Source organism: Phyllobates terribilis, unplaced genomic scaffold (assembly GCF_046119375.1).
Source record: "Phyllobates terribilis strain yellow unplaced genomic scaffold, ASM4611937v1 Scaffold_11__3_contigs__length_659146591, whole genome shotgun sequence".
Classification (NCBI taxonomy): domain Eukaryota; kingdom Metazoa; phylum Chordata; class Amphibia; order Anura; family Dendrobatidae; genus Phyllobates; species Phyllobates terribilis.
This window is the reverse complement of record NW_027362771.1, coordinates 474,979,566-475,007,134: the sequence shown is the minus strand read 5'-3', so window position 1 is coordinate 475,007,134 and position 27,569 is coordinate 474,979,566.

Below are 27,569 nucleotides of genomic sequence, written 5' to 3'. Positions count from 1 at the left end.
TGCCGGAGCCCTGGCTCCGGCCTGCCCTCGCCTTGGCTCCGGCCTGCTCTCCCTCTAGCTCCGGCGTGCCCTCGCCCTGGCTCTGGCCTGCCCTCGCCTTGGCTCCGGCCTGCTCTCGCCCTGGCTCCGGCCTGCTCTCGCTCTGGCTCTGGCCTGCTCTCGTCGTGACTCCGGCCTGCTCTCGCTCTGCCTCTGGCCTGCCCTCGCCTTGGCTCCGGCGTGCTCTCGCTCTGGCCTGCCCTCGCCTTGGCTCCGGTCTGCTTTAGCTCTGGTCCGGCCTGTCCTCGGCCTTGCTCCGTCCTTCTCTCCCTCTGGCTCTGGCCTGCCCTCGCTTTGGCTCCGGCCTGCTCTCGCCCTGGCTCCGGCCTGCTCTCGCTCTGGCTCCGGCCTGTACTCGCCCTGGCTCTGTCCTGCTCTCCCTCTGGCTCTGGCCTGCCCTCGCTTTAGCTCTGGCCTGCTCTCGCCCTGGCTCCGGCCTGCTATCGCTCTGACTCCGGCCTGCCCTCGCCCTGGCCTTGGTCTGCTCTCGCTCTGGCTCTGTCGTGCCCTCACCTTGGCTCCGGCATGCTCTCGCTCTGGCCTTCCCTCGCCTTGGCTCCGGCCTGCGCTCGCCCTAGCTTTGGCCTGCTCTCGCTCTGGCTCCGGCCTGCCCTCGCTTTGGCTCTGGCCTGCTCTCGTCCTGGCTCCAGCCTGCTCTCGCTCTGGCTCCGGTCTGCCCTCGCCTTGGCTCCGGCCTGCTCCCGCTCTGGCTCTGGCATGCCCTCTCCCTGGCTCCGGCTTGCTCTCTGTTTAGCTCCGTTGTTCCTTCGCCTTGGCTCCGGCCTGCCCTCGCTCTGGCTCCGGCCTACTCTCGCCCTGGATCCGGCCTGCTCTCGCTCTAGCCTGCCCTCGCCTTGGCTCCGGCGTGCTCTCGCTCTGGCTCCAGCCTGCTCTCGCTCTGGCCTGCCTTCGACTTGGCTCCGGCTTGCCCTCGCCCTGGCTCCGGACTGCTCTTGTCCTGGCCTGCTCTTGCCCTGGCTCCGGCCTGCTCTCGCTCTGGCTCTGTCCTGCCTTCGCCCTGGCTCCGGCCTGCCCTCGCCTTGGCTCCCGCCTGCTCTTCCTCTGGCTCCGGCCTGCTGTCACTCTAGCTTCGGCCTGCCCTTGCCCTGGCTCCTGCCTCCCCTCGCCTTGGCTCCAGCCGGCTCTTGCCCTGGCTCTGGCCTGCTCTCGCTCTGGCTATGGCCTGCCCTCACCTTGGCTCCGGCCTGCTCTCGCACTGGCTCTGTTCTACCCTCGCCATGGCTCCTGCCTGCTCTTTCCCTGGCTCCGGACTGCCCTCGCCCTGGTTCCGGTCTGCTCTCGCTCTGGCCTGCCCTCACCCTGGCTCCGGCCTGCTCTCGCTCTGGCTCCGACCTGCCCTCGCCCTGGCTCCGGCCTGCTCTCGCTCTGGCTCCGGCCTGCCCTCGCCCTGTCTTTGGCCTGCTCTCGCTCTTGTTCCGGCCCGCCCTCGCCTTGGCTCTGGCCTGCTCTCGCCCTGGCTCCAGCCTGCTCTCGCTCTCGCTCCGGCCTGCCCTCGCCTTGGCTCCGGCCTGCTCTCGCTCTGGCTCTGGCCTGCCCTCTCCCTGGCTCCGGCCTGCTCTTGCTTTAGCTCCGGTGTGCCCTCGCCTTGGCTCCGGCCTGCCCTCGCCCTAGCTTTGGCCTGCTCTCACTCTGGCTCCGGCCTGCCCTCACTTTGGCTCTGGCCTGCTCTCGTCCTGGCTCCAGCCTGCTCTCGCTCTGGTCTGGCCTGCCCTCGTCCTGGCTCCGGCTTGCCCTCGCCTTGGCTCCGACCTGCTCTTGCTCTGGCTCCGGCCTGCTCTCGCTCTAGCTCCGACCTGCCCTCGCCTTGGCTCCGGCCTGCACTCGCCCTGGCTCTGGCCTGCTCTCGCTCTGGCTATGGCCTGCCGTCGCTCTGGCTCTGGCCTGCCCTCACCTTGGCTCCGGCCTGCTCTCGCTCTGGCTCTGTTCTGCCCTTGCCTTGGCTCTTTCCTGCCCTCGCCCTGGCTCCGTACTGCTCTCCTTCTGCCTCTGGCCTGCCCTCGCCTTGGCTCCGGCCTGCTCTCGCCCTAGCTCCGGCCTGCTCTAGCTCTGGCTCTGGCCTGCCCACGCCCTGGCTCCGGCCTGCTCTCTCCGTGGCTCCGGTCTGCTCGCGCCCTTGTTCCGGTTTGCTCTCACTCTGGTTCTGGCCGGCCCTCGCTCTGGCTCCGGACTGCTCTCGCTCTGGCACCGGCCTGCTCTCGCTCTGGCTTGCCCTTGCCTTGGCTCCGGCCTGCTCTCTCTCTGGCTCTGGCCTACCCTCGCCCTGGCACCGGTGTGCCCTCGCCCTGGCTCTGGCCTGCTCTCGCTCTGGCTCCTGCCTGCCCACGCCTTTGCTCCGGCCTGCTCTCGCCCTGGCTCCAGCCTGCTCTGGCTCTGGCTCCTGCCTGCCCTCGCCTTGGCTCCGGCCTCCTCTCGCTTTGGCTCTTGCCTGCCCTCACCTTGGCTCCGGCCTGCCCTCCCTCGGGTCCGGACTGCTCTCGCCCTGGCTCCGGCCTGCTCTCGCTCTGGCCTGCCCTCACCTTTGCTCCGGCGTGCTCTCACTCTGGCGTGCTCTCGCCCTGGCTCCGGTCTGCTCTCGCCTGCCCTCGCCTTGGCTCCGGCGTGCTCTCGCTCTGGCATGCCCTCGCCCTGCCTGCTCTCGCTCTGGCTCCAGCCTGCCCTCTCCTTGGCTCCGGTCTGGTCTCGATCTCGCTCCGACGTGCCCTCGCTTTGGCTCCGGCCTGCCCTCCCTCTGGTCCGGACTGCTCTCGCCCTGGCTCCGGCCTGCTCTCGCTCTGGCCTACCCTCGCCTTGGCTCCGGCGTGCTCTCGCTCTGGCGTGCTCTCGCCCTGGCTCCGGCCTGCTCTCGCTCTGGCTCCGGCATGCTCTCGCTTTGGCTCTGGCCTGCCCTCGCCCTGGCTCCGGCCTGCCCTCGCCTTGGCTCCGGCCTGCTCTCGCCCTGGCTCCGGCCTGCTCTCGCTCTGGCTATGGCCTGCCGTCTCTCTGGCTCTGGCCTGCCCTCACCTTGGCTCGCGCCTGCTCTCTCTCTGGATCTGTTCTGCCCTCGCCCTGGCTCTGGCCTAATCTCTCTCTGGCTCCGTCCTGCTCTCCCTCTTGCTCTGGCCTACCCTCGCCTTGGCTCCGGCCTGCTCTCGCCCTGGCTCCGGCCTGCCCTCGTCCTGGCTCTGGCCTTCTGTCGCTCTGGTTTCGGCCTGCTCTCGCTCTGGCTCCGGCCTGCCCTCGCTCTGGCCTGCCTTTGCCTTGGCTCAGGCCTGCTCTAGCTCTGGCTCTGGCCTGCCTTTGCCTTGGCTCCGGCCTGCTCTCGCTCTGGCCTGCCCAAGCCAGAGTCAAGTCGAGGGCAGGCCAGAGCCAGAGCGAGAGCAGGCCAGAGCCAAGGCGAGGGCAGCCCAGAGCCAGAGCGACAGCAGACCGGAGCCAGGGCGAGGGAAGGCCGGAGCCAAAAGCGAGAGCAGGCCGGAGCCAAGGCGAGGGCAGGCCAGAGCGAAATCAGGCCGGAGCCAAGGCAAGATCAGGACAGAACCAGAGCGAGAGCAGGCCAGAGCATGAGCAGGCCATAGCCAAGGCGAAGGCAGGCCAGAGCCTGAGCGAGAGCAGGCCGGAGCAAAGGCGAGGGCAGGCCAGAGCCAGAGCGACAGCAGGCCGGAGCCAAGGCAAAGGCAGGCCAGAGCCAGAGCAAGAGCAGGCCTGAGCCAGAGCGAGAGCAGGCCGAAACCAGAGCGAGAGAAGGCCGGAGCCAGGGTGCGGACGCAGTATGGGAAGCGAGAGTGATGGGATGTGTGCGGACACAGTATGGGAAGCAAGAGTTATGGGATGTGTGCGGACACAGTATGAAAAGCGAGGGTGATGGGATGTGTGCGGACACAGTATGGGAAGCGAGGGTGATGGGATGTGTGCGGACACAGTTTGGAAAGCAAGAGTGATTGGATGTGTGCGGACACAGTATGGGAAGCGAGGGTGCAGGGCGATGGCAGGCCGGAGCCAGAGAGAGGGCAGGCCTGATCCAGGGCGAGGGCCGGCTGGAGCCAGAGCGAGAGCATGCCGGAGCCAAGGCGAGGGCAGGCCAAAGCCAGAGCGAGAGCTGGCCGGAGCCAAGGCGAGGGCAGGCCAGAGCCAGAGCCAGAGCTGACCGGAGCCAGGGCGAGGGCAGGCCGGAGCCAGGGCGAGGGCAGGCCGGAGCCTATTAGAGGGCAGGCTGGATCCAGGGCGAGGGCAGGCCGGAGCCAGAGCGATAGCAGGCCGGAGCAAAAGCGAGGGCAGGCCAGAGGCAGAGCTGGGCGGAGCCAATGCGAGGGCTGGCCGGAGCCAGGGCGAGGGCAGGCCGAAGCCAGAGTGAGAGCAGGCCGGAGCCAGGATAAGGGCAGGCCGGGCCAAGGCGAGGGCAGGCCAGAGCCAGAGCAGACCGGATCCAGGGCGAGGGCAGGCCACAGTCAGAGGGAGAGCAGGCTGGAGCCAAGGCGAGAGCAGGCCAGAGCCAGAGAGAAGGCATGCCGGAGCCAAGGCGAGGGCAGGCCAGAGCCAGAGTGAGAGTAGGTCATAGCCAAGGCTAGGGCAGGCCAGAGCGAGAGAAGGCCGGAGCCAAGGCGAGGGCAGGCCGGAGCCAAGGCGAGGGCAGGCCAGAGCCAGAGCGTGAGCTGGCCGGAGCCAAGCCAAGGGCAGGCCAGATTTAGAGCGACAGCAGTTCAGAGCCAGAGCAAGAGGAGGCCGGAGCCAGAGCGAGAGCAGCCAGGAGCCAGGGCGAGGGCAGGCCGGAGCCAGAGCGAGAGCAGGCTGGAGCCAGAGAGAAGGCAGGTCAGAGCGAGAGCAGGCCGGAGCCAAGGCAAGAGAAGGCCAGAACAAGAGCGAGAGCAGGCCAGAGCGAGAGCAGTCCGGAGCCAGGGCGAAGGCAGGCCAGAGCCAGAGGGAGAGCAGGCCTGAGCCAAGGCAAAGGCAGGCCAGAGCGAGGGCAGGCCGGAGCCAGAGAGAGATAAGGCCGGAGCCAGGGCGAAGGCAGTCAGGAGCCAGAGCGAGGGCAGGCCGGAGCCAGTCAGAGGGCAGGCCGGATCCAGGGCGAGGGCAGGCTGGAGCCAGAGCGAGAGCAGGCCGGAGCCAAGGCAAGGGCAGGCCAAATTCAGAGCAAGAGCAGGCCGGAGCCAAGGCGAGAGCCGGCCGGAGCCAGAGCGAGAGCAGGCCGGAGACAGGGCGAGGGCAGGCCGGAGCCAGTTAGAGGGCAAGCAGGATCCAGGGCGAGGGCAGGCCGGAGCCAGAGCGAGAGCAGGCCGGAGCAAAGGCGAGGGCAGGCCGGAGCCAAGGCAAAGGCAGGCCAGAGCGAGAGCAGGCCTGAGCCAAAGCAAAGGCAGGCCAGAACGAGGGCAGGCCGGAGCCAGAGCGAGAGCAGGCCGAAACCAGAGCGAGAGAAGGCCGGAGCCCGGGCGAGGGCAGGCCGGAGCCAAAGCGAGGGGAGGCCGGAGCCAGTTAGAGGGAGGCCGGATCCTGGGCGAGGGCAGGCCGGAGCCAGAGCGAGAGCAGGCCGGAGCCAAGGCGAGGGCAGGCAAGAGCCAGAGCGAGAGCTGGCCGGAGCCAAGGCGAGGGCATGCCAGAGAGAGAGCTGGCTGGAGCCAGGGCGAGGGCAGGCCGAAGCCAGTTATAGGGCAGGTCGGAACCAGGGCGAGGGCAGGCCGGAGCCAGAGCGAGAGCAGGCCGGAGCAAAAGCGAGGGCAGGCCAGAGCCAGAGCAGACCGGATCCAGGGCGAGGGCAGGCCACAGTCAGAGGGAGAGCAGGCTGGAGCCAAGGCGAGGGCAGGCCAGAGCGAGAGCAGGCCAGAGCCAGAGAGAAGGCATGCCGGAGCCAAGGCGAGGGCAGGCCAGAGCCAGAGTGAGGGTAGGTCATAGCCAAGGCTAGGGCAGGCCAGAGCGAGAGAAGGCCGGAGCCAAGGCGAGGGCAGGCCAGAGCCAGAGCGTGAGCTGGCCGGAGCCAAGCCAAGGGCAGGCCAGATTTAGAGCGACAGCAGTTCAGAGCCAGAGCAAGAGGAGGCCGGAGCCAGAGCGAGAGCAGCCAGGAGCCAGGGCGAGGGCAGGCCGGAGCCAGAGCGAGAGCAGGCTGGAGCCAGAGAGAAGGCAGGTCAGAGCGAGAGCAGGCCGGAGCCAAGGCAAGAGAAGGCCAGAACAAGAGCGAGAGCAGGCCAGAGCCAGAGCGAGAGCAGTCCGGAGCCAAGGCGAAGGCAGGCCAGAGCCAGAGGGAGAGCAGGCCTGAGCCAAGGCAAAGGCAGGCCAGAGCGAGGGCAGGCCGGAGCCAGAGCGAGATAAGGCCGGAGCCAGGGCGAAGGCAGTCAGAAGCCAGAGCGAGGGCAGGCCGGAGCCAGTCAGAGGGCAGGCCGGATCCAGGGCGAGGGCAGGCTGGAGCCAGAGCGAGAGCAGGCCGGAGCCAAGGCAAGGGCAGGCCAAATTCAGAGCAAGAGCAGGCCGGAGCCAAGGCGAGGGCCGGCCGGAGCCAGAGCGAGAGCAGGCCGGAGACAGGGCGAGGGCAGGCCGGAGCCAGAGCGAGGGCAGGCCGGAGCCAGTTAGAGGGCAAGCAGGATCCAGGGCGAGGGCAGGCCGGAGCCAGAGCGAGAGCAGGCCGGAGCAAAGGCGAGGGCAGGCCGGAGCCAAGGCAAAGGCAGGCCAGAGCCAGAGCGAGAGCAGGCCTGAGCCAAAGCAAAGGCAGGCCAGAACGAGGGCAGGCCGGAGCCAGAGCGAGAGCAGGCCGAAACCAGAGCGAGAGAAGGCCGGAGCCAAAGCGAGGGGAGGCCGGAGCCAGTTAGAGGGAGGCCAGATCCTGGGCGAGGGCAGGCCGGAGCCAGAGCGAGAGCAGGCCGGAGCCAAGGCGAGGGCAGGCAAGAGCCAGAGCGAGAGCTGGCCGGAGCCAAGGCGAGGGCATGCCAGAGAGAGAGCTGGCTGGAGCCAGGGCGAGGGCAGGTCGGAACCAGGGCGAGGGCAGGCCGGAGCCAGAGCGAGAGCAGGCCGGAGCAAAAGCGAGGGCAGGCCAGAGCCAGAGCAGACCGGATCCAGGGCGAGGGCAGGCCACAGTCAGAGGGAGAGCAGGCTGGAGCCAAGGCGAGGGCAGGCCAGAGCGAGAGCAGGCCAGAGCCAGAGAGAAGGCATGCCGGAGCCAAGGCGAGGGCAGGCCAGAGCCAGAGTGAGAGTAGGTCATAGCCAAGGCTAGGGCAGGCCAGAGCGAGAGAAGGCCGGAGCCAAGGCGAGGGCAGGCCAGAGCCAGAGCGTGAGCTGGCCGGAGCCAAGCCAAGGGCAGGCCAGATTTAGAGCGACAGCAGTTCAGAGCCAGAGCAAGAGGAGGCCGGAGCCAGAGCGAGAGCAGCCAGGAGCCAGGGCGAGGGCAGGCCGGAGCCAGAGCGAGAGCAGGCTGGAGCCAGAGAGAAGGCAGGTCAGAGCGAGAGCAGGCCGGAGTCAAGGCAAGAGAAGGCCAGAACAAGAGCGAGAGCAGGCCAGAGCCAGAGGGAGAGCAGGCCTGAGCCAAGGCAAAGGCAGGCCAGAGCGAGGGCAGGCCGGAGCCAGAGCGAGAGAAGGCCGGAGCCAGGGCGAAGGCAGTCAGGAGCCAGAGCGAGGGCAGGCCGGAGCCAGTCAGAGGGCAGGCCGGATCCAGGGCGAGGGCAGGCTGGAGCCAGAGCGAGAGCAGGCCGGAGCCAAGGCAAGGGCAGGCCAAATTCAGAGCAAGAGCAGGCCGGAGCCAAGGCGAGGGCCGGCCGGAGCCAGAGCGAGAGCAGGCCGGAGACAGGGCGAGGGCAGGCCGGAGCCAGAGCGAGGGCAGGCCGGAGCCAGTTAGAGGGCAAGCAGGATCCAGGGCGAGGGCAGGCCGGAGCCAGAGCGAGAGCAGGCCGGAGCAAAGGCGAGGGCAGGCCGGAGCCAAGGCAAAGGCAGGCCAGAGCGAGAGCAGGTCTGAGCCAAAGCAAAGGCAGGCCAGAACGAGGGCAGGCCGGAGCCAGAGCGAGAGCAAGCCGAAACCAGAGCGAGAGAAGGCCGGAGCCCGGGCGAGGGCAGGCCGGAGCCAAAGCGAGGGGAGGCCGGATCCTGGGCGAGGGCAGGCCGGAGCCAGAGCGAGAGCAGGCCGGAGCCAAGGCGAGGGCAGGCAAGAGCCAGAGCGAGAGCTGGCCGGAGCCAAGGCGAGGGCATGCCAGAGAGAGAGCTGGCTGGAGCCAGGGCGAGGGCAGGTCGGAACCAGGGCGAGGGCAGGCCGGAGCCAGAGCGAGAGCAGGCCGGAGCAAAAGTGAGGGCAGGCCAGAGCCAGAGCGAGAGCTGGGCGGAGCCAAAGCGAGGGCTGGCCTGAGCCAGAGCAAGGGCAGGCCGGAGCCAGGGTGAGGGCAGGCCGAAGGCAGTGCAAGAGCAGGCCGGAGCCAGGACAAAGGCAGGCCAGAGCGAGAGCAGGCCAGAGCCAGAGAGAAGGCATGCCGGAGCCAAGGCGAGGGCAGGCCAGAGCCAGAGTGAGAGCAGGCCTGAGCCAAGGCAAAGGCAGGCCAGAGTGAGGGCAGGCCGGAGCCAGAGCGAGAGCAGGCCGAAACCAGAGCGACAGAAGGCCGGAGCCAGGCCGAGGGCAGGCCGGAGCCAGGGTGAGGGAAGGCCGGAGCCAGAGCGAGGGCAGGCCGGAGCCAGTTAGAGGGAGGTCGGATCCAGGGCGATTGCAGGCCGGAGCCAGAGCGAGGGCAGGCCGGATCCAGAGCGAGGGCAGGCCAGAGCCAGAGCGATAGCAGGCCGGAGCCAAGGCAAAGGCAGGCCAGAGCCAGAGCGAGAGCAGGCCTGAGCCAAGGCAAAGGCAGGCCAGAGCAAGGGCAGGCCGGAGCCAGAGCGAGAGCAGGCCGAAACCAGAGCGACAGAAGGCCGGAGCCAGGGCGAGGGCAGGCCAGAGCCAGAGCGAGGGCAGGCCAGAGCCAGAGCGAGGGCAGACCGGAGCCAGAGCAAGAGCAGGCCAGAGCCAAGGCGAGGGCAGGCCAGAGCCAGAGCGAGAGCTGGCCTGAGCCAAGGCAAGTGCAGGCCAGAGCCAGAGCGAGAGCTGGCCGGAGCCATGGCGAGGGCAGGCCGGAGCCAGAGCGAGGGCAGGCCAGAGCCAGTTAGAGGGCAGGCCGGGTCCAGGGTGAGGGCAGGCCGGAGCCAGAGCGAGAGCAGGCTGGAGCCAAGGAAAGGGCAGGCCAGAGCGAGAGCTGGCCGGAGCCAAGGCGAGGGCAGGCCAGAGCCAGAGCGAGAGCTGGCTGGAGCCATGGCGAGGGCAGGCCGGAGCCAGTTAGAGGGCAGGCTGGATCCAGGGCGAAGGCACGCCAGAGCGAGAGCAGGCCGGAGCAAAGGCGAGGGCAGGCCAGAGCGAGAGCAGGCCGGAGCCAAGGCAAAGGCAGGCCAGAGCCAGAGCGAGAGCAGGCCGGAGCCAAAGCGAGGGCAGGCCAGAGCGAGAGCTGGCCGGAGCCAAGGCGAGGGCAGGCCAGAGCGAGAGCTGGCCGTAGCCATGGCGAGGGCAGGCCGGAGCTAGAGCGAGGGCAGGCCAGAGCCAGTTAGCGGGCAGGCCGGATCCAGGGCGAGGGCAGGCCGGAGCCAGAGCGAGAGCAGGCCGGAGCCAAGGCAAGGCAGGCCAGAGCCAGAGCGAGAGCTGGCCGGAGCCAAGGCGAGGGCAGGCCAGAGCCAGAGCGAGAGCTGGCCGGAGCCATGGCGAGGGCAGGTCGAAGCCAGAGCGAGGGCAGGCCGAAGCCAGTTAGAGGGCAGGCTGGATCCAGGGCGAGGGCAGGCCGGAGCAAAGGCGAGGGCAGGCCAGAGCGAGAGCAGGCCAGAGCCAAGGCAAAGGCAGGCCAGAGCCAGAGCGAGAGCAGGCCTGAGCCAAGGCAAAGGCAGGCCAGAGCGAGGGCAGGCCGGAGCCAGAGAGAGAGCAGGCCGACACCAGAGCAAGAGAAGGCCGGAGCCAGGGCGAGGGCAGGCCGGAGCCAGTTAGAGGGCTGGCCGGATCCAGGGCGAGGGGCGGCCGGAGCCAGAGCGAGAGCCGGCCGGAGCCAAGGCGAGGGCAGGCCAAAGCCAGAGCGAGAGCAGGTCGGAGCCAAGGCCAGGGCAGGCCAGAGCCAGAGCGAGAGCAGGTCGGAGCCAGAGCGAGATCAGGTCGGAGCCAAGGCCAGGGCAGGCCAGAGCCAGAGTGAGGGCAGGCCGGAGCCAAGGCGAGGGCAGGCCAGAGCTAGAGCAAGAGCAGGCCAGTGCAAGAGCGAGAGCAGTCCGGAGCCAAGGCATAGGCAGGCCAGAGCCAGAGCTAGAGCAGGCTGGAGCCAGGGCGAGGGCATGCCGGATCCAGGGCGAGGGCAGGCCGGAGCCACAGCGAGAGCAGGCCGGAGCCAAGGCAACGGTAGGCCGGAGCCAAGGCGAGGGCAGGCCAGAGCCAGAGCGAGAGCTGGCCGGGGCCATGGCGAGGGCAGGCCAGAGCGAGAGCAGGCCGGAGCCAAGGCAAAGGCAGGCCAGAGCGAGAGCAAGCCTGAGCCAAGGCAAAGGCAGGCCAGAGCGAGTGCAGGCCGGAGCCAGAGCGAGAGCAGGCCGAAACCAGAGCAAGAGAAGGCCGGTGCCAAGGCGAGGGCAGGCCAGAGCCAGTTAGAGGGCTAGCCGGAGCCAGTTAGAGGGAGGCCAGATCCAGGGCGAGGGCAGGCCGGAGCCAGAGCAAGAGCAGGCCGGAGCCAAGGCGAGGGCAGTCCAGAGCCAGAGCGAGAGCTGGCCAGAGTCAAGGCGAGGGCAGGCCAGAGCGAGGGCAGGCGAGAGCCAGTTAGAGGGCAGGCCGGATCCAGGGCGAGGGCAGGCCGGAGCCAGAGCGAGAGCAGGCCGGAGCCAAGGAAAGGGCAGGCCAGAGCGAGAGCTGGCCGGAGCCAAGGCGAGGGCAGGCCAGAGCCAGAGCGAGAGCTGGCCGGAGCCATGGTGAGGGCAGGCCGGAGCCAGAGCGAGGGCAGGCCAGAGCCAGTTAGAGGGCAGGCCGGATCTAGGGCGAGGGCAGGCCGGAGCCAGAGCGAGAGCAGGCCGAAGCAAAGGCGAGGGCAGACCAGAGCCAGAGCGAGAGCAGGCCGGAGCCAAGGCAAAGGCAGGCCAGAGACAGAGCGAGAGCAGGCCTGAGCCAAGGCAAAGGCAGGCCAGAGCGAGGGCAGGCCAGAGCCAGAGCGTGAGCAGGCCGAAACCAGAGCAAGAGAAGTCCGGAGCCAGGGCGAGGGAAGGCCGGAACCAGAGCGAGGGCAGGCCGGAGCCAGAGCGACGGCAGGCCGGAGCCAGTTAGATGGCTGGCCGGATCCAGGGCGAGGGGCGGCCAGAGCAAGAGCGAGAGCAGGCCGGATCCAGGGCGAGGGCAGGCCAGAGCCAGATCGAGAGCAGGTTGGAGCCAGAGCGAGATCAGGTCGGAGCCAAGGCCAGGGCAGGCCAGAGCCAGAGCAGGTCGGAGCCAAGGCGAGGGCAGGCCAGAGCCAGAGTGAGGGCAGGCCGGAGCCAAGGCGAGGGCAGGCCAGAGCCAGAGCAAGAGCAGGCCAGTGCAACAGCGAGAGCAGTCCGGAGCCAAGGCATAGGCAGGCCAGAGCCAGAGCTAGAGCAGGCCGGAGCCAGGGCGAGGGCAGGCCGGATCCAGGGCGAGGGCAGGCCGGATCCAGGGCGAGGGCAGGCCGGAGCCATAGCGAGAGCTGGCCGGAGCCAAGGGAAGGGCAGGCCAGATCCAGAGTGAGAGCTGGAAGGATCCAAGGCGAGGGCAGGCCAGAGCCAGAGCGAGAGCTGGCCGGAGCCATGGCGAGGGCAGGCCGGAGCCCGAGAGAGGGCTGGCCGGAGCCAGTGAGAGGGCAGGCCGGATCCCGGGCGAGGGCAGGCCGGAACCAGAGTGAGAGCAGGCCGGAGAAAAGGCGAGGGCAGGCCAGAGCCAGAGCGAGAGCAGGCCGGAGCCAAGGCAAAGGCAGGCCAGAGCGAGAGCAGGACTGAGCCAAGGCAAAGGCAGGCCAGAGCGAGGGCAGGCCGGAGCCAGAGCGAGAGCAGGCCGAAACCAGAGCGACAGAAGGCCGGTGCCAGGGCGAGGGCAGGCCGGAGCCAGAGCGAGAGCAGGCCGGAGCCAAGGTGAGGGCAGGCCAAAGCCAGAGCGAGAGCTGGCCGGAGCCAAGGCGAGGGCAGGCCAGAGCCAGAGCGAGAGCTAGCCGGAGCCAGGGCGAGGGCAGGCCGGAGCCAGAGCGAGGGCATTCTGGAGCTAGTTAGAGGGCAGAATGGATCCAGGGCGAGGGCAGCCCGAAGCCAGAGCGAGAGCAGGCCGGAGCAAAAGCGAAGGCAGGCCAGAGCGAGAGCTGGGCGGAGCCTATGCGAGGGCTGGCCGGAGCCAGAGCAAGGGCAGGCCGGAGCCAGGGCGAGGGCAGGCCGGAGCCAGGGCGAGGGCAGGCCGGAGCCAGGAGAAGGGCAGGCCGGAGCCAGGGCGAGAGCAGGCCGAGGCCAAGGTGAGGGCAGGCCAGAGCCAGAGCAGACCGAATCCAGGGCGAGGGCAGGCCACAGTCAGAGGGAGAGCAGGCTGGAGCCAAGGCGAGGGCAGGCCAGAGCGACAGCAGGCCAGAGCCAGAGAGATGGCAGGCCGGAGCCAGTGCGAGGGCAGGCCAGAGCCAGAGTGAGAGTAGGTCAGAGCCAAGGCTAGGACAGGCCAGAGCGAGAGAAGGCCGGAGCCAAGGCAAGGGCAGGCCAGAGCCAGAGCGTGAGCTGGCCGGAGCCAAGGCAAGGGCAGGCCAGATTCAGAGCGACAGCAGTCCAGAGCCAGAGCAAGAGGAGGCCAGAACCAGAGCGAGAGCAGCCAGGAGCCAGAGCGAGAGCAGGCTGGAGCCAATGAGAAGGCAGGTCGTAGCCAGAGCGAGAGCAGGCCGGAGCCAAGGCGAAGGCAGGCCAGAGCAATAGCAGGCCGGAGCCAAGGCGAGGGCAGGCCGGAGCCCGAGCGAGGGCTGGCCGGAGCCAGTTAGAGGGCAGGCCGGATCCCGGGCGAGGGCAGGCCGGAACCAGAGCGAGAGCAGGCCGGAGAAAAGGCGAGGGCAGGCCAGAGCCAGAGCGAGAGCAGGCCGGAGCCAAGGCAAAGGCAGGCCAGAGCCAGAGCGAGAGCAGGACTGAGCCAAGGCAAAGGCAGGCCAGAGCGAGGGCAGGCCGGAGCCAGAGCGAGAGCAGGCCGAAACCAGAGCGACAGAAGGCCGGTGCCAGGGCGAGGGCAGGCCGGAGCCAGAGCGAGGGCAGGCCGGAGCCAGTTAGAGGGCTGGCCGGAGCCAGAGCGAGAGCAGGCCGGAGCCAAGGTGAGGGCAGGCCAAAGCCAGAGCGAGAGCTGGCTGGAGCCAAGGCGAGGGCAGGCCAGAGCCAGAGCGAGAGCTAGCCGGAGCCAGGGCGAGGGCAGGCCGGAGCCAGAGCGAGGGCATTCTGGAGCTAGTTAGAGGGCAGAATGGATCCAGGGCGAGGGCAGCCCGAAGCCAGAGCGAGAGCAGGCCGGAGCAAAAGCGAAGGCAGGCCAGAGCGAGAGCTGGGCGGAGCCTATGCGAGGGCTGGCCGGAGCCAGAGCAAGGGCAGGCCGGAGCCAGGGCGAGGGCAGGCCGAAGCCAGAGCGAGAGCAGGCCGGAGCCAGGAGAAGGGCAGGCCGGAGCCAGGGCGAGAGCAGGCCGAGGCCAAGGTGAGGGCAGGCCAGAGCCAGAGCAGACCGAATCCAGGGCGAGGGCAGGCCACAGTCAGAGGGAGAGCAGGCTGGAGCCAAGGCGAGGGCAGGCCAGAGAGACAGCAGGCCAGAGCCAGAGAGACGGCAGGCCGGAGCCAGTGCGAGGGCAGGCCAGAGCCAGAGTGAGAGTAGGTCAGAGCCAAGGCTAGGGCAGGTCAGAGCGAGAGAAGGCCGGAGCCAAGGCAAGGGCAGGCCAGAGCCAGAGCATGAGCTTGCCGGAGCCAAGGCAAGGGCAGGCCAGATTCAGAGCGACAGCAGTCCAGAGCCAGAGCAAGAGGAGGCCAGAACCAGAGCGAGAGCAGCCAGGAGCCAGGGCGAGGGCAGGCCGGAGCCAGAGCGAGAGCAGGCTGGAGCCAATGAGAAGGCAGGTCGTAGCCAGAGCGAGAGCAGGCCGGAGCCAAGGCGAAGGCAGGCCAGAGCAATAGCAGGCCGGAGCCAAGGCGAGGGCAGGCCAGAGCGAGAGCAGGCCGGAGCCAAGACAAGAGCAGGCCAGAACCAGAGCGAGAGCAGGCCAGAGCGAGAGCATTCCGGAGCCAAAGCGAAGGCAGGCCAGAGCCAGAGCGAGAGCAGGCCGAAATCAGAGCGAGAGAAGGCCGGAGCCAGGGCGAGGGCAGGCCGGAGACAGAGCGAGGGCAGGCCGGAGCCAGAGCGAGGGCAGGCCGGAGCCAGTTAGAGGGCAGGCCGGATCCAGGGCGAGGGCAGGCTGGAGCCAGGGAAAGGGCAGGCCAGATTCAGAGCGAGAGCTGGCCGGAGCCAAGGCGAGGGCCGGCCAGAGCGAGAGCTAGCCGGAGCCAGGGCGAGGACAGGCTGGAGCCAGAGCGAGGGCAGGCCGGAGCCAGTTAGAGGGCAGGCCGGATCCTGGGCGAGGGCAGGCCGGAGCCAGAGCGATAGCAGGCCGGAGCAAAGCTGAGGGCAGGCCAGAGCCAGTGCGTGGGCAGGCCAGAGGCAGAGAGAGAGCAGGCCGGAGCCAAGGCAAGGGCAAGCCAGATCGAGAACAGTCCGGCACCAGAGCGAGGGCCGGCCAGAACCAGAGTGAGAGCAGACCGGAACAAGGAGCCAGAGCAGACCGGAGCCACGGAGAGAGCAGGCCGGGGCCAAGGCGTGGGCAGGCCAGAGCCAGAGCTAGAGCAGGCCGGAGCCAGGGCGAGGGCAGGAAAGAGCCAAGGCGAGGACAGAACAGAGCCAGAGCGAGAGCAGGCCGGAGCCAAGGTGAGGGCAGGCCAGAGCCAGAGCGACGGCAGGCCATAGCCAGAGCGAGAGCAGGCTGGAGCCAGGGCGAGTGCAGGCCGGAGCTAGAGTGAGAGCAGGCCGGAGCTAGAGCGAGAGCAGGCCGGAGCCAGAGCAAGGGCAGGCCGGAGCCAGGGCGAGGGCAGGCCAGAGCCAGAGTGAGAGTAGGTCAGAGCCAAGGCTAGGGCAGGCCGAAGCCAGAGCGAGAGCAGGCCGGAGCCAGGACAAGGGCATGCCGGAGCAAGGGCGAGAGTAGTCCGAGGCCAAGGCGAGGTCAGGCCAGAGCCAGAGCAGACCGAATCCAGGGCGAGGGCAGGCCACAGTCAGAGGGAGAGCAGGCTGGAGCCAAGGCGAGGGCAGGCCAGAGCGAGAGCAGGCCAGAGCCAGAGAGAAGGCAGGCCGGAGCCAGTGCGAGGGCAGGCCAGAGCCAGAGTGAGAGTAGGTCAGAGCCAAGGCTAGGGCAGGCCAGAGCGAGAGAAGGCCGGAGCCAAGGCGAGGGCAGGCCACAACGTGAGCTGGTCGGAGCCAAGGCAAGGGCAGGCCTGATTCAGAGCGACAGCAGTCAAGAGCCAGAGCAAGAGGAGGCCGGAACCAGAACGAGAGCAGGCAGGAGCCAGGGCGAGGGCAGGCCGGAGCCAGAGCGAGAGCAGGCCGGAGCCAAGGTGAAGGCAGGCCAGAGCCAGAGCGATAGCAGGCCGGAGCCAAGGCGAGAGCAGGCCGGAGCCAAGGCAAGAGCAGGCCAGAGCCAGAGCTAGAGCAGGCCGGAGCCAGGGCGAGGGCAGGCCGGATCCAGGACGAGGGCAGGCCGGACTAGAGCGAGAGCAGGCCGGAGCCAAGGCAAGGGCAGGCCAGAGCGAGAGCTTGGCGGAGCCAAAGCGAGGGCAGGCCAGAGCGAGAGCTGGCCGGAGCCATGGCGAGGGCAGGCCGGAGCCAGAGCGAGGGCTGGCCCGAGCCAGTTAGAGGGCAGGCCGGATCCAGGGCGACGGCAGGCCGGAGCCAGAGCGAGAGCAGGCCGGAGCAAAGGCAAAGGCAGGCCAGAGCCAGAGCGAGTGCAGGCTGGAGCCAAGGCAAAGGCAGGCCAGAGCGAGAGCAGGCCTCAGCCAAGGCAAATGCAGGCCAGAGCGAGGGCAGGCCGGAGCCAGAGCGAGAGCAGGCCGAAACCAGAGCGAGAGAAGGCCGGAGCCAGGGCGAGGGCAGGCCGGAGCCAGAGCGAGGGCTGGCCGGAGCCAGTTAGAGGGCTGGCCGGATCCAGGGCGAGGGCCGGCCGGAGCCACAGCGAGAGCAGGCCGGAGCCAAGGCGAGGGCAAGCCAAAGCCAGAGCGAGAGCTGGCCTGAGCCAGCTAGAGGGCAGGCTGGATCCAGGGCGAGGGCAGGCCAGAGCGAGAGCTAGAGCTGGGCGGAGCCAATGCGAGGGCTGGCCGGAGCCAGAGCAAGGGCAGGCCGGAGCCAGGGCGAGGGCAGGCCGAAGCTAGAGCGAGAGCAGGCCGGAGGCAGGACAAGGGCAGGCCGGAGCCAGGGCGAGATCAGGCCGAGGCCAAGGCGAGGGCAGGCCAGAGCCAGAGCAGAACGAATCCAGGGCGAGGGCAGGCCACAGTCCGAGGGAGAGCAGGCTGGAGCCAAGGCGAGGGCAGGCCAGAGCGAGATCAGGCCAGAGCCAGAGAGAAGACAAGCCGGAGCCAGTGCGAGGGCAGGCCAGAGCCAGAGTGACAGTAGGTCAGAGCCAAGGCTAGGGCAGGCCAGAGCCAGAGCGAGAGAAGGCCGGAGCCAAGGCGAGGGCAGGCCAGAGCGTGAGCTGGCCAGAGCCAAGGCAAGGGCAGGCCAGATTCAGAGCGACAGCAGTCCAGAGCCAGAGCAAGAGGAGGCCAGAACCAGAGCTAGAGCTGGCAGGAGCCAGGGCGAGGGCAGGCCGGAGCCAGAGCGAGAACAGGCTGGAGCCAGAGAGAAGGCAGTTTGTAGCCTGAGCTATAGCAGGCCGGAGCCAAGGCGAAGGCAGGCCAGAGCCAGAGCGATAGCAGGCCGGAGCCAAGTCGAGGGCAGGCCAGAGCGAGAGCAGGCCGGAGCCAAGGCAAGAGCAGGCCAGAACCAGAGCGAGAGCAGGCCAGAGCGAGAGCAGGCCGGAGCCAAGGCGAAGGCACGCCAGAGCGAGAGCAGGCCTGAGCCAAGGCAAAGGCAGGCCAGAGCAAGGTCAGGCCAGAGAGAGAGCAGGCCGAAACCAGAGCGAGAGAAGGCCGGAGCCAGAGCGAGAGCAGGCTGGAGCCAGAGAGAAGGCAGGTCGTAGCCAGAGCGAGAGCAGGCCGGAGCCAAGGCGAAGGCAGGCCAGAGCCAGAGCGATAGCAGGCCGGAGCCAAGGCGAGGGCAGGCCAGAGCAAGAGCAGGCCGGAGCCAAGGCAAGAGCAGGCCAGAACCAGAGCGAGAGCAGGCCAGAGCGAGAGCAGGCCGGAGCCAAGGCGAGGGCAGGCCGGAGCCAGGGCGAGGGCAGGCCAGAGCCAGAGTGAGAGCAGGCCGGAACCAGGGCGAGAGCACGCCAGAGCGAGAGCAGGCCGGAGCCAAGGCGAGGGCAGGCCGGAGCCAAGGCAAGGGCAGGCCAGAGCGAGAGCAGGCCGGAGCCAGTGAGAGGGCAGGCCAGAGCCAGAGTGAGAGTAGGTCAGAGCCAAGGCTAGGGCAGGCCAGAGCCAGAGCGAGAGAAGGCCGGAGCCAAGACGAGAGCAGGCCAGAGCCAGAGCGTGAGCTAGCCGGAGCCAAGGCAAGGGCAGGCCAGATTCAGAGCGACAGCAGTCCAGAGCCAGAGCAAGAGGAGGCCGGAACCAGAGCGAGAGCAGGCAGGAGCAAGGGCGAGGGCAGGCCGGAGCCAGAGCGAGAGCAGGCCGGAGCCAGAGCGAGAGCAGGCTGGAGCCAGAGAGAAGGCAGGTCGTAGCCAGAGCGAGAGCAGGCCGGAGCCAAGGCGAAGGCAGGCCAGAGCCAGAGCGATAGCAGGTCGGAGCCAAGGCGAGGGCAGGCCAGAGCGAGAGCAGGCCGGAGCCAAGGCAAGAGCAGGCCAGAACCAGAGCGAGAGCAGGCCAGAGCGAGAGCAGGCCGGAGCCAAGGCGAAGGAAGGCCAGAGCCAGAGCGAGAGCAGGCCTGACCCAAGGCAAAGGCAGGCCAGAGCAAGGGCAGGCCGGAGCCAGAGCGAGAGCAGGCCGAAACCAGAGCGAGAGAAGACTGCAGCCAGGGCGAGGGTAGGCCGGAACCAGAGCGAGGGCAGGCCGGAGCCAGTTAGAGGGCAGGCCGGATCCAGGGCGAGGGCAGGCTGGAGCCAGAGCGAGAGCAGACCGGAGCCAAGGAAAGGGCAGGCCAGATTCAGAGCGAGAGCTGGCTGGAGCCAGGGCGAGGTCAAGCCGGAGCCAGAGCGAGGACAGGCCGGAGCCATGGCGAGGGCAGGCCGGATCCAGGGCAAGGGCCGGCCGGAGCCAGAGCGATAGCAGGCCAGAGCAAAGGCGAGGGCAGGCCAGAGCTAGAGCAGGCCGGATCCAGGGCGAGGGCAGGCCACAGTCAGAGGGAGAGCAGGCTGGAGCCAAGGCAAAGGTAGGCCAGTGCGAGAGCAGGCCAGAGCCAGAGAGAAGGCAGGCCGGAGCCAGGGCAAGGGCAGGCCAGAGCCAGAGCGAGAGTAGGTCAGAGCCAAGGCTAGGGCAGGCCGAAGCCAGAGCGAGAGCAGGCCGGAGCCAGGACAAGGGCATGCCGGAGCAAGGGCGAGAGTAGGCCGAGGCCAAGGCGAGGGCAGGCCAGAGCCAGAGCAGACCGAATCCAGGGCGAGGGCAGGCCACGGTCAGAGGGAGAGCAGGCTGGAGCCAAGGCGAGGGCAGGCCAGAGCGAGAGCAGGCCAGAGCCAGAGAGAAGGCAGGCCGGAGCCAGTGCGAGGGCAGGCCAGAGCCAGAGTGAGAGTAGGTCAGAGCCAAGGCTAGGGCAGGCCAGAGCGAGAGAAGGCCGGAGCCAAGGCGAGGGCAGGCCACAGCGTGAGCTGGTCGGAGCCAAGGCAAAGGCAGGCCTGATTGAGAGCGACAGCTGTCAAGATCCAGAGCAAGAGGAGGCCGGAACCAGAACGAGAGCAGGCAGGAGCCAGGGCGAGGGCAGGCCGGAGCCAGAGCGAGAGCAGGCCGGAGCCAAGGTGAAGGCAGGCCAGAGCCAGAGCGATAGCAGGCCGGAGCCAGGGCGAGAGCAGGCCGGAGCCAAGGCAAGAGCAGGCCAGAGCCAGAGCTAGAGCAGGCCGGAGCCAGGGCGAGGGCAGGCCGGATCCAGGACGAGGGCAGGCCGGACCAGAGCGAGAGCAGGCCGGAGCCAAGGCAAGGGCAGGCCAGAGCGAGAGCTTCGCGGAGCCAACGCGAGGGCAGGCCAGAGCGAGAGCTGGCCGGAGCCATGGCGAGGGCAGGCCGGAGCCAGAGCGAGGGCAGGCCCGAGCCAGTTAGAGGGCAGGCCGGATCCAGGGCGACGGCAGGCCGGAGCCAGGGCGAGAGCAGGCCGGAGCCAAGGCGAGGGCAGTCCAGAGCCATAGCGTGAGCTGGCCAGAGCCAAGGCAAGGGCAGGCCAGATTCAGAGCGACAGCAGTCCAGAGCCAGAGCAAGAGGAGGCCAGAACCAGAGCTAGAGCTGGCAGGAGCCAGGGCGAGGGCAGGCCGGAGCCAGAGCGAGAACAGGCTGGAGCCAGAGAGAAGGCAGGTTGTAGCCTGAGCTAGAGCAGGCCGGAGCCAAGGCAAAGGCAGGCCAGAGCCAGAGCAATAGCAGACCGGAGCCAAGGCGAGGGCAGGCCAGAGCGAGGGCAGGCCGGAGCCAAGGCAAGAGCAGGCCAGAACCAGAGCGAGAGCAGGCCAGAACCAGAGCGAGAGCAGGCCGGAGCCAAGGCGAAGGCACGCCAGAGCGAGAGCAGGCCTGAGCCAAGGCAAAGGCAGGCCAGAGCAAGGTCAGGCCAGAGAGAGAGCAGGCCGAAACCAGAGCGAGAGAAGGCCGGAGCCAGAGCGAGAGCAGGCTGGAGCCAGAGAGAAGGCAGGTCGTAGCCAGGGCGAGAGCAGGCCGGAGCCAAGGCGAAAGCAGGCCAGAGCCAGAGCGATAGCAGGCCGGAGCCAAGGCGAGGGCAGGCCAGAGCGAGAGCAGGCCGGAGCCAAGGCAAGAGCAGGCCAGAACCAGAGCGAGAGCAGGCCAGAGCGAGAGCAGGCCGGAGCCAAGGCGAAGGCAGGCCAGAGCCAGAGCGAGAGCAGGCCTGAGCCAAGGCAAAGGCAGGCCAGAGCAAGGGCAGGCCAGATCGAGAGCAGGCCGAAACCAGAGCGAGAGAAGGCCGCAGCCAGGGCGAGGGCAGGCCGGAGCCAGAGTGAGGGCAGGCCGGAGCCAGTCAGAGGGCAAGCCGGATCCAGGGCGAGGGCAGGCTGGAGCCAGAACGAGAGCAGGCCGGAGCCAAGGAAAGGGCACGCCAGATTCAGAGCGAGAGCTTGCCGGAGCCAAGGCGAGGGCCGGCCAGAGCCAGAGCGAGAGCAGGCCGGAGCCAGGGCGAGGACAGGCCGGAGCCATGGCGAGGGCAGGCCAGAGCCATGGCGAGGGCAGGCCGGATCCAGGGCGAGGGCAGGCCGGAGCCAGAGCGATAGCAGGCCGGAGCAAAGGCGAGGGCAGGCCAGAGCCAGGGTGAGAGCAGGCCGAGGCCAAGGCGAGGGCAGGCCAGAGCTAGAGCAGGCCGGATCCAGGGCGAGGGCAGGCCACAGTCAGAGCGAGAGCAGGCTGGAGCCAAGGAGAAGGCAGGCCAGTGCGAGAGCAGGCCAGAGCCAGAGAGAAGGCAGGCCGGAGCAAGGGCAAGGGCAGGCCAGAGTCAGAGCGAGAGTAGGTCAGAGCCAAGGCTAGGGCAGGCCAGAGCCAGAGCGAGAGCAGGTCGGAGCCAAGGCGAGAGCAGGTCGGAGCCAAGGCGAGAGCAGGCCAGAGCCAGAGCGTGAGCTGGCCGGAGCCAAGGCAAGGGCAGGCCAGATTCAGAGCGACAGCAATCCAGAGCCAGAGCAAGAGGAGGCCGGAGCCAGAGCGAGAGCAGGCACGAGCCAGGGCGAGCACAGGCCGGAGCCAAGGCGAGGTCAGGCCGGAGCCAGAGTGAGAGCAGGCCGGAGCAAGGGCGAAGGCAGGCCAGAGCGAGAGGAGACCGGAGCCAGAAAGAGGGCAGGCCGGAGCAAGGGCAAAGGCAGGCCAGAGCGAGAGCAGGGCGAGGGCAGGCCGAAGCCAGAACGAGAGCAGGCCAGAGCCAGGGCGAGAGCAGGCCGGAGCCAGGGCGAGAGCAGGCCGGAGCCAGAAAGAGGTCAGGCCGGAGCCAAGGCGAGAGCAGGTCTTAGCCAAGGTGACGGCAGGACAGAGCTAGAGCCAGAGCAGGCCGGAGCCAGGGCGAGGGCAGACCAGAGACAGAGGTAGAGCAGGCCGGAGCCAAGGAGAGGGCAGGCCAGTGCCAGAGCGAGAGCAGGCCAGAGCCAGAACGAGAGCAGGCCGGAGCCAGAGCCAAGGCAGGCCACAGCCAGAGCGAGAGGAGGTCGGAGCAAAGGCCATGGCAGGCCAGAGCGAGAGCAGGTCGGAGCCAGAGCGAGATCAGGTCGGAGCCAAGGCCAGAGCAGGTCGGAGCCAAGGCGAGGGCAAGCCAGAGTGAGGGCAGGCCGCAGCCAAGGCTAGGGCAAGCCTGAGCCAGAGCAAGAGCAGGCCAGTGCAAGAGCGAGAGCAGTCCGGAGCCAAGGCATAGCCAGGCCAGAGCCAGAGCTAGAGCAGGCCGGAGCCAGGGCGAGGGCAGGCCGGATCCAGGGCGAAGGCAGGCCGGAGCCAGAGCGAGAGCAGGCTGGAGCCATTGCAAGGGCAGGCCAGAGCCAGAGCGAGAGCTGGCCGGAGCCAAGGCGAGGGCAGGCCAGAGCCGGAGCGAGAGCTGGCCGGAGCCATGGTGAGGGCAGGCCGGAGCCATAGCGATGGCCGGCCGAAGCCAGTTAGAGGGCAGGCTGGATCCAGGGCGAGGGCAGGCCGGAGCCAGAGCGAGAGCAGGCCGGAGCACAGCCGAAGGCAGACCAGAGCCAGAGCGAGAGCAAGCCGGAGCCAAGGCAAAGGCAGGCCAGAGCCAGAGCGAGAGCAGGCCTGAGCCAGGGCGAGATCAGGCCGAGGCCAAGGCGAGGGCAGGCCAGAGCCAGAGCAGACCGAATCCAGGGCGAGGGCAGGCCAGATTCAGAGCGACAGCAGTCCAGAGCCAAGGCAAGAGCAGGCCAGAACCAGAGCGAGAGCAGGCCGGAGCCAGAGCGAGAGCAGGCCGAAACCAGAGCGAGAGAAGGCCGCAGCCAGGGCGAGGGCAGGCCAGAGCCAGAGCGAGAGCAGGCCTGAGCCAAGGCAAAGGCAGGCCAGAGCGAGGGCAGGCCGGAGCCAGAGCGAGAGCAGGCCGAAACCAGAGCGAGAGACGGCCACAGCTAGGGCGCGGGCAGGCCGGAGCCAGAGCGAGGGCAGGCCGGAGCCAGTTAGAGGGCAGGCTCAATCCAGGGCTAGAGCAGGCTGGAGCCAGAGCGAGAGCAGGCCGGAGCCAAGGAAACGGCAGGCCAGAATCAGAGTGAGAGCTGGCCGGAGCCAAGGCGAGAGCCGGCCAGAGCCAGAGCTGGCTGGAGCCAGGGCGAGGGCAGGCCGGAGCCAGAGCGAGGGCAGGCCGGAGCCAGTTAGAGGGCAGGCCGGATCCAGGGCGAGGGCAGGCCAGAGTCAGAGCGATAGCAGGCCGAAGCAAAGGCGAGGGCAGGCCAGAGCAGAGCAGGCCTGAGCCAAGGCAAAGGCAGGCCAGAGTGAGGGCAGGCCGGAGCCAGAGCGAGAGCAGGCCGAAACCAGAGCGACAGAAGTCCGGAGCCAGGGTGAGGGCAGGCCGGAGCCAGAGCGAGGGCAGGCCGGAGCCAGTTAGAGGGCAGGCCGGATCCAGGGCGAGGGCAGGCCGGAGTCAGAGCGATAGCAGGCCGAAGCAAAGGCGAGGGCAGGCCAGAGCAGAGCAGGCCTGAGCCAAGGCAAAGGCAGGCCAGAGTGAGGGCAGGCCGGAGCCAGAGCGAGAGCAGGCCGAAACCAGAGCGACAGAAGTCCGGAGCCAGGGTGAGGGCAGGCCGGAGCCAGAGCGAGGGCAGGCCGGACCAGAGCGAGGGCAGGCCGGAGCCAGTTAGAGGGAGGCCGGATCCAGGGCGAGGGTAGGCCGGAGCCAGAGCGAGGGCAGGCCGGAGCCAGTTAGAGGGCAGGCCGTATCCAGGGCGAGGGCAGGCCAGAGCCAGAGCGATAGCAGGCCGGAGCCAAGGCAAAGGCAGGCCAGAGCCAGAGCGAGAGCAGGCCTGAGCCAAGGCAAAGGCAGGCCAGAGCGAGGGCAGGCCGGAGCCAGAGCGAGAGCAGGCCGAAACCAGAGCGACAGAAGGCCGGAGCCAGGGCGAGGGCAGGCCGGAGCCAGAGCGAGGGCAGGCCGGAACCAAAGCGAGGCAGTTAGAGGGAGGCCGGATCCAGGGTGAGGGCAGGCCGGAGCCAGAGCAACAGCAGGCCGGAGCCAAGGCGAGGGCAGGCCAGAGCCAGAGCGAGAGCTGGCCGCAGCCAAGGCAAGGGCAGGCCAGAGCGAGAGCTGGCCGGAGCCATGGCGAGGGCAGGCCGGAGCCAGAGCGAGGGCAGACCAGAGCCAGTTAGAGGGCAGGCCGGGTCCAGGGTGAGGGCAGGCCGGAGCCAGAGCGAGAGCAGGCTGGAGCCAAGGAAAGGGCAGGCCAGAGCGAGAGCTGGCCGGAGCCAAGGCGAGAGCAGGCCAGAGCCAGAGCGAGAGCTGGCTGGAGCCATGGCGAGGGCAGGCGGGAGCCAGAGCGAGGGCAGGCCGGAGCCAGTTAGAGGGCAGGCTGGATCCAGGGCGAGGGCACGCCGGAGCCAGAGCGAGAGCAGGCCGGAGCAAAGGCGAGGGCAGGCCAGAACGAGAGCAGGCCGGAGCCAAGGCAAAGGCAGGCCAGAGCGAGAGCAGGCCGGAGCCAAGGCGAGGGCAGGCCAGAGCGAGAGCTCGCCGGAGCCAAGGCGAGGGCAGGCCAGAGCGAGAGCTGGCCGTAGCCATGGCGAGGGCAGGCCGGAGCCAGAACGAGAGCAGGCCTGAGCCAAGGCAAGGCAGGCCACAGCCAGAGCGAGAGCTGGCCGGAGCCATAGCGAGGGCAGGCCGAAGCCAGAGCGATGGCAGGCCGAAGCCAGTTAGAGGGCAGGCTGGATCCAGGGCGAGGGCAGGCCGGAGCCAGAGGGAGAGCAGGCCGGAGCAAAGGCGAGGGCAGGCCAGAGCGAGAGCAGGCCGGAGCCAAGGCAAAGGCAGGCCAGAGCCAGAGCAAGAGCAGGCCTGAGCCAAGGCAAAGGCAGGCCAGAGCGAGGGCAGGCCGGAGCCAGAGAGAGAGCAGGCCGGAGCCAGGGCGAGGGCAGGCCGGAGCCAGTTAGAGGGCTGGCCGGATCCAGGGCGAGGGGCGGCCGCAGTCAGAGCGAGAGCAGGCCGGAGCCAAAGCGAGGGCAGGCCAGAGCCAGAGCGAGAGCAGGTCGGAGCCAAGGCCAGGGCAGGCCAGAGCCAGAGCGAGAGCAGGTCGGAGCCAGAGCGAGATCAGGTCGGAGCCAAGGCCAGAGCAGGCCAGAGCCAGAGTGAGGGCAGGCCGGAGCCAAGGCGAGGGCAGGCCAGAGCCAGAGCAAGAGCAGGCCAGTGCAAGAGCGAGAGCAGTCCGGAGCCAAGGCATAGGCAGGCCAGAGCCAGAGCTAGAGCAGGCCGGACCCAGGGCGAGGGCATGCCGGATCCAGGGCGAGGGCAGGCCGGAGCCAGGGCGAGAGCAGGCCGGAGCCAAGGCAAGGGTAGGCCAGAGCGAGAGCAGGCCGGAGCCAAGGCGAGGGCAGGCCAGAGCCAGAGCGAGAGGTGGCCGGGGCCATGGCGAGGGCAGGCCAGAGCCAGAGCGAGAGCAGGCCGGAGCCAAGGCAAAGGCAGGCCAGAGCGAGAGCAGGCCTGAGCCAAGGCAAAGGCAGGCCAGAACGAGGGCAGGCCGGAGCCAGAGCGAGAGCAGGCCGAAACAAGAGCAAGAGAAGGCCGGTGCCAGTGCGAGGGCAGACCGGAGCCAGAGCGAGGGCAGGCCGGAGCCAGTTAGAGGGCTAGCCGGAGCCAGTTAGAGGGAGGCCGGATCCAGGGCGAGGGCAGGCCAGAGCGAGAGCAGGCCGGAGCCAAGTCGAGGGCAGGCCAGAGCCAGAGCGAGAGCTGGCCAGAGCCAAGGCAAGGGCAGGCCAGAGCCAGAGCGAGGGCAGGCGAGAGCCAGTTAGAGGGCAGGCCGGATCCAGGGCGAGGGCAGGCCGGTGCCAGAGCGAGAGCAGGCCGGAGCCAAGGAAAGGGCAGGCCAGAGCGAGAGCTGGCCGGAGCCAAGGAAAGGGCAGGCCAGAGCGAGAGCTGGCCGGAGCCAAGGAAAGGGCAGGCCAGAGCGAGAGCTGGCCGGAGCCAAGGCGAGGGCAGGCCAGAGCCAGAGCGAGAGCTGGCCGGAGCCATGGCTACGGCAGGCCGGAGCCAGAGCGAGGGCAGGCCAGAGCCAGTTAGAGGGCAGGCCGGATCCAGGGCGAGGGCAGGCCGGAGCCAGAGCGAGAGCAGGCCGGAGCAAAGGCGAGGGCAGACCAGAGCCAGAGCGAGAGCAGGCCGGAGCCAAGGCAAAGGCAGGCCAGAGCCAGAGCGAGAGCAGGCCTGAGCCAAGGCAAAGGCAGGCCAGAGCGAGGGCAGGCCAGAGCCAGAGCGAGAGCAGGCCGAAACCAGAGCAAGAGAAGGCCGGAGCCAGGGCGAGGGCAGGCCGGAGCCAGAGCGAGGGCAGGCCGGAGCCAAGGCGAGGGCAGGCCAGAGTGAGAGCAGTTCGGAGCCAGAGCGAGATCAGGTCGGAGCCAAGGCCAGGGCAGGCCAGAGCCAGAGCAGGTCGGAGCCAAGGCGAGGACAGGCCAGAGCCAGAGTGAGGGCAGGCCGGAGCCAAGGCGAGGGCAGGCCAGAGCCAGAGCAAGAGCAGGCCAGTGCAAGAGCGAGAGCAGTCCGGAGCCAAGGCATAGGCAGGCCAAAGCCAGAGCTAGAGCAGGCAGGAGCCAGGGCGAGGGCAGGCCGGATCCAGGGCGAGGGCAGGCCGGAGCCATAGCGAGAGCAGGCCGGAGCCAAGGCAAGGGCAGGCCAGAGCCAGAGCGAGAGCTGGCCGGATCCAAGGCGAGGGCAGGCCAGAGCGAGAGCTGGCCGGAGCCATGGCGAGGGCAGGCCGGAGCCCGAGCGAGGGCTGGCCGGAGCCAGTTAGAGGGCAGGCCGGATCCCGGGCGAGGGCAGGCCGGAGCCAGAGCGAGAACAGGCCGGAGCAAAGGCGAGGGCTGGCCAGAGCCAGAGCGAGAGCAGGCCGGAGCCAAGGCAAAGGCAGGCCAGAGCCAGAGTGAGAGCAGGCCTGAGCCAAGGCAAAGGCAGGCCAGAGCGAGAGCAGGCCGAAACCAGAGCAAGAGAAGGCCGGTGCCAGGGCGAGGGCAGGCCGGAGCCAGAGCGAGGGCAGGCCGAGCCAGTTAGAGGGCTGGCCAGATCCAGGGTGAGGGCCGGCCTGAGCCAGAGCGAGAGCAGGCCGGAACCAAGGCGAGGGCAGGCCAAAGCCAGAGCGAGAGCTGGCCGGAGCCAAGGCGAGGGCAGGCCAGAGCGAGAGCTGGCCGGAGACAGGGCGAGGGCAGGCCGGAGCCAGAGCGAGGGCAGGCCGGAGCTAGTTAGAGGGCAGAATGGATCCAGGGCGAGGGCACGCCGAAGCGAGAGCGAGAGCAGGCCGGAGCAAAAGCGAGGGCAGGCCAGAGCCAGAGCGAGAGCTGGGCGGAGCATATGCGAGGGCTGGCCAGAGCAAGGGCAGGCCGAAGCCAGAGCGAGAGCAGGCCGGAGCCAGGAGAAGGGCAGGCCGGAGCCAGGGCGATAGCAGGCCGAGGCCAAGGTGAGGGCAGGCCAGAGCCAGAGCAGACTGAATCCAGGGCGAGGGCAGGCCACAGTCAGAGGGAGAGCAGGCTGGAGCCAAGGCGAGGGAAGGCCAGAGCGACAGCAGGTCAGAGCCAGAGAGACAGCAGGCCGGAGCCAGTCCGAGGGCAGGCCAGAGCCAGAGTGAGAGTAGGTCAGAGCCAAGGCTAGGGCAGGCCAGATCAAGGGAAGGCCGGAGCCAAGGCGAGGGCAGGCCGGAGCCAGAGCGTCAGCTGGCCGGAGCCAAGGCAAGGGCAGGCCAGATTCAGAGCGACAGCAGTCCAGAGCCAGAGCAAGAGGAGGCCGGAGCCAGAGCGAGAGCAGCCAGGAGCCAGGGCGAGAGCAGCCAGGAGCCAGGGCGAGGGCAGGCCGGAGCCAGAGCGAGAGCAGGCTGGAGCCAAAGAGAAGGCAGGTCGTAGCCAGAGTGAGAGCAGGCCAGAGCCAAGGCGAAGGCAGGCCAGAGCAATAGCAGGCCGGAGCCAAGGCGAGGGCAGGCCAGAGCGAGAGCAGGCCAGAGCCAAAGCAAGAGCAGACCAGAACCAGAGCGAGAGCAGGCCAGAGCCAGAGCGAGAGCATTCCGGAGCCAAAGCGAAGGCAGGTCAGAGCCAGAGCGAGAGCAGGCCGAAATCAGAGCGAGAGAAGGCCGGAGCCAGGGCGAGGGCAGGCCGGAGCC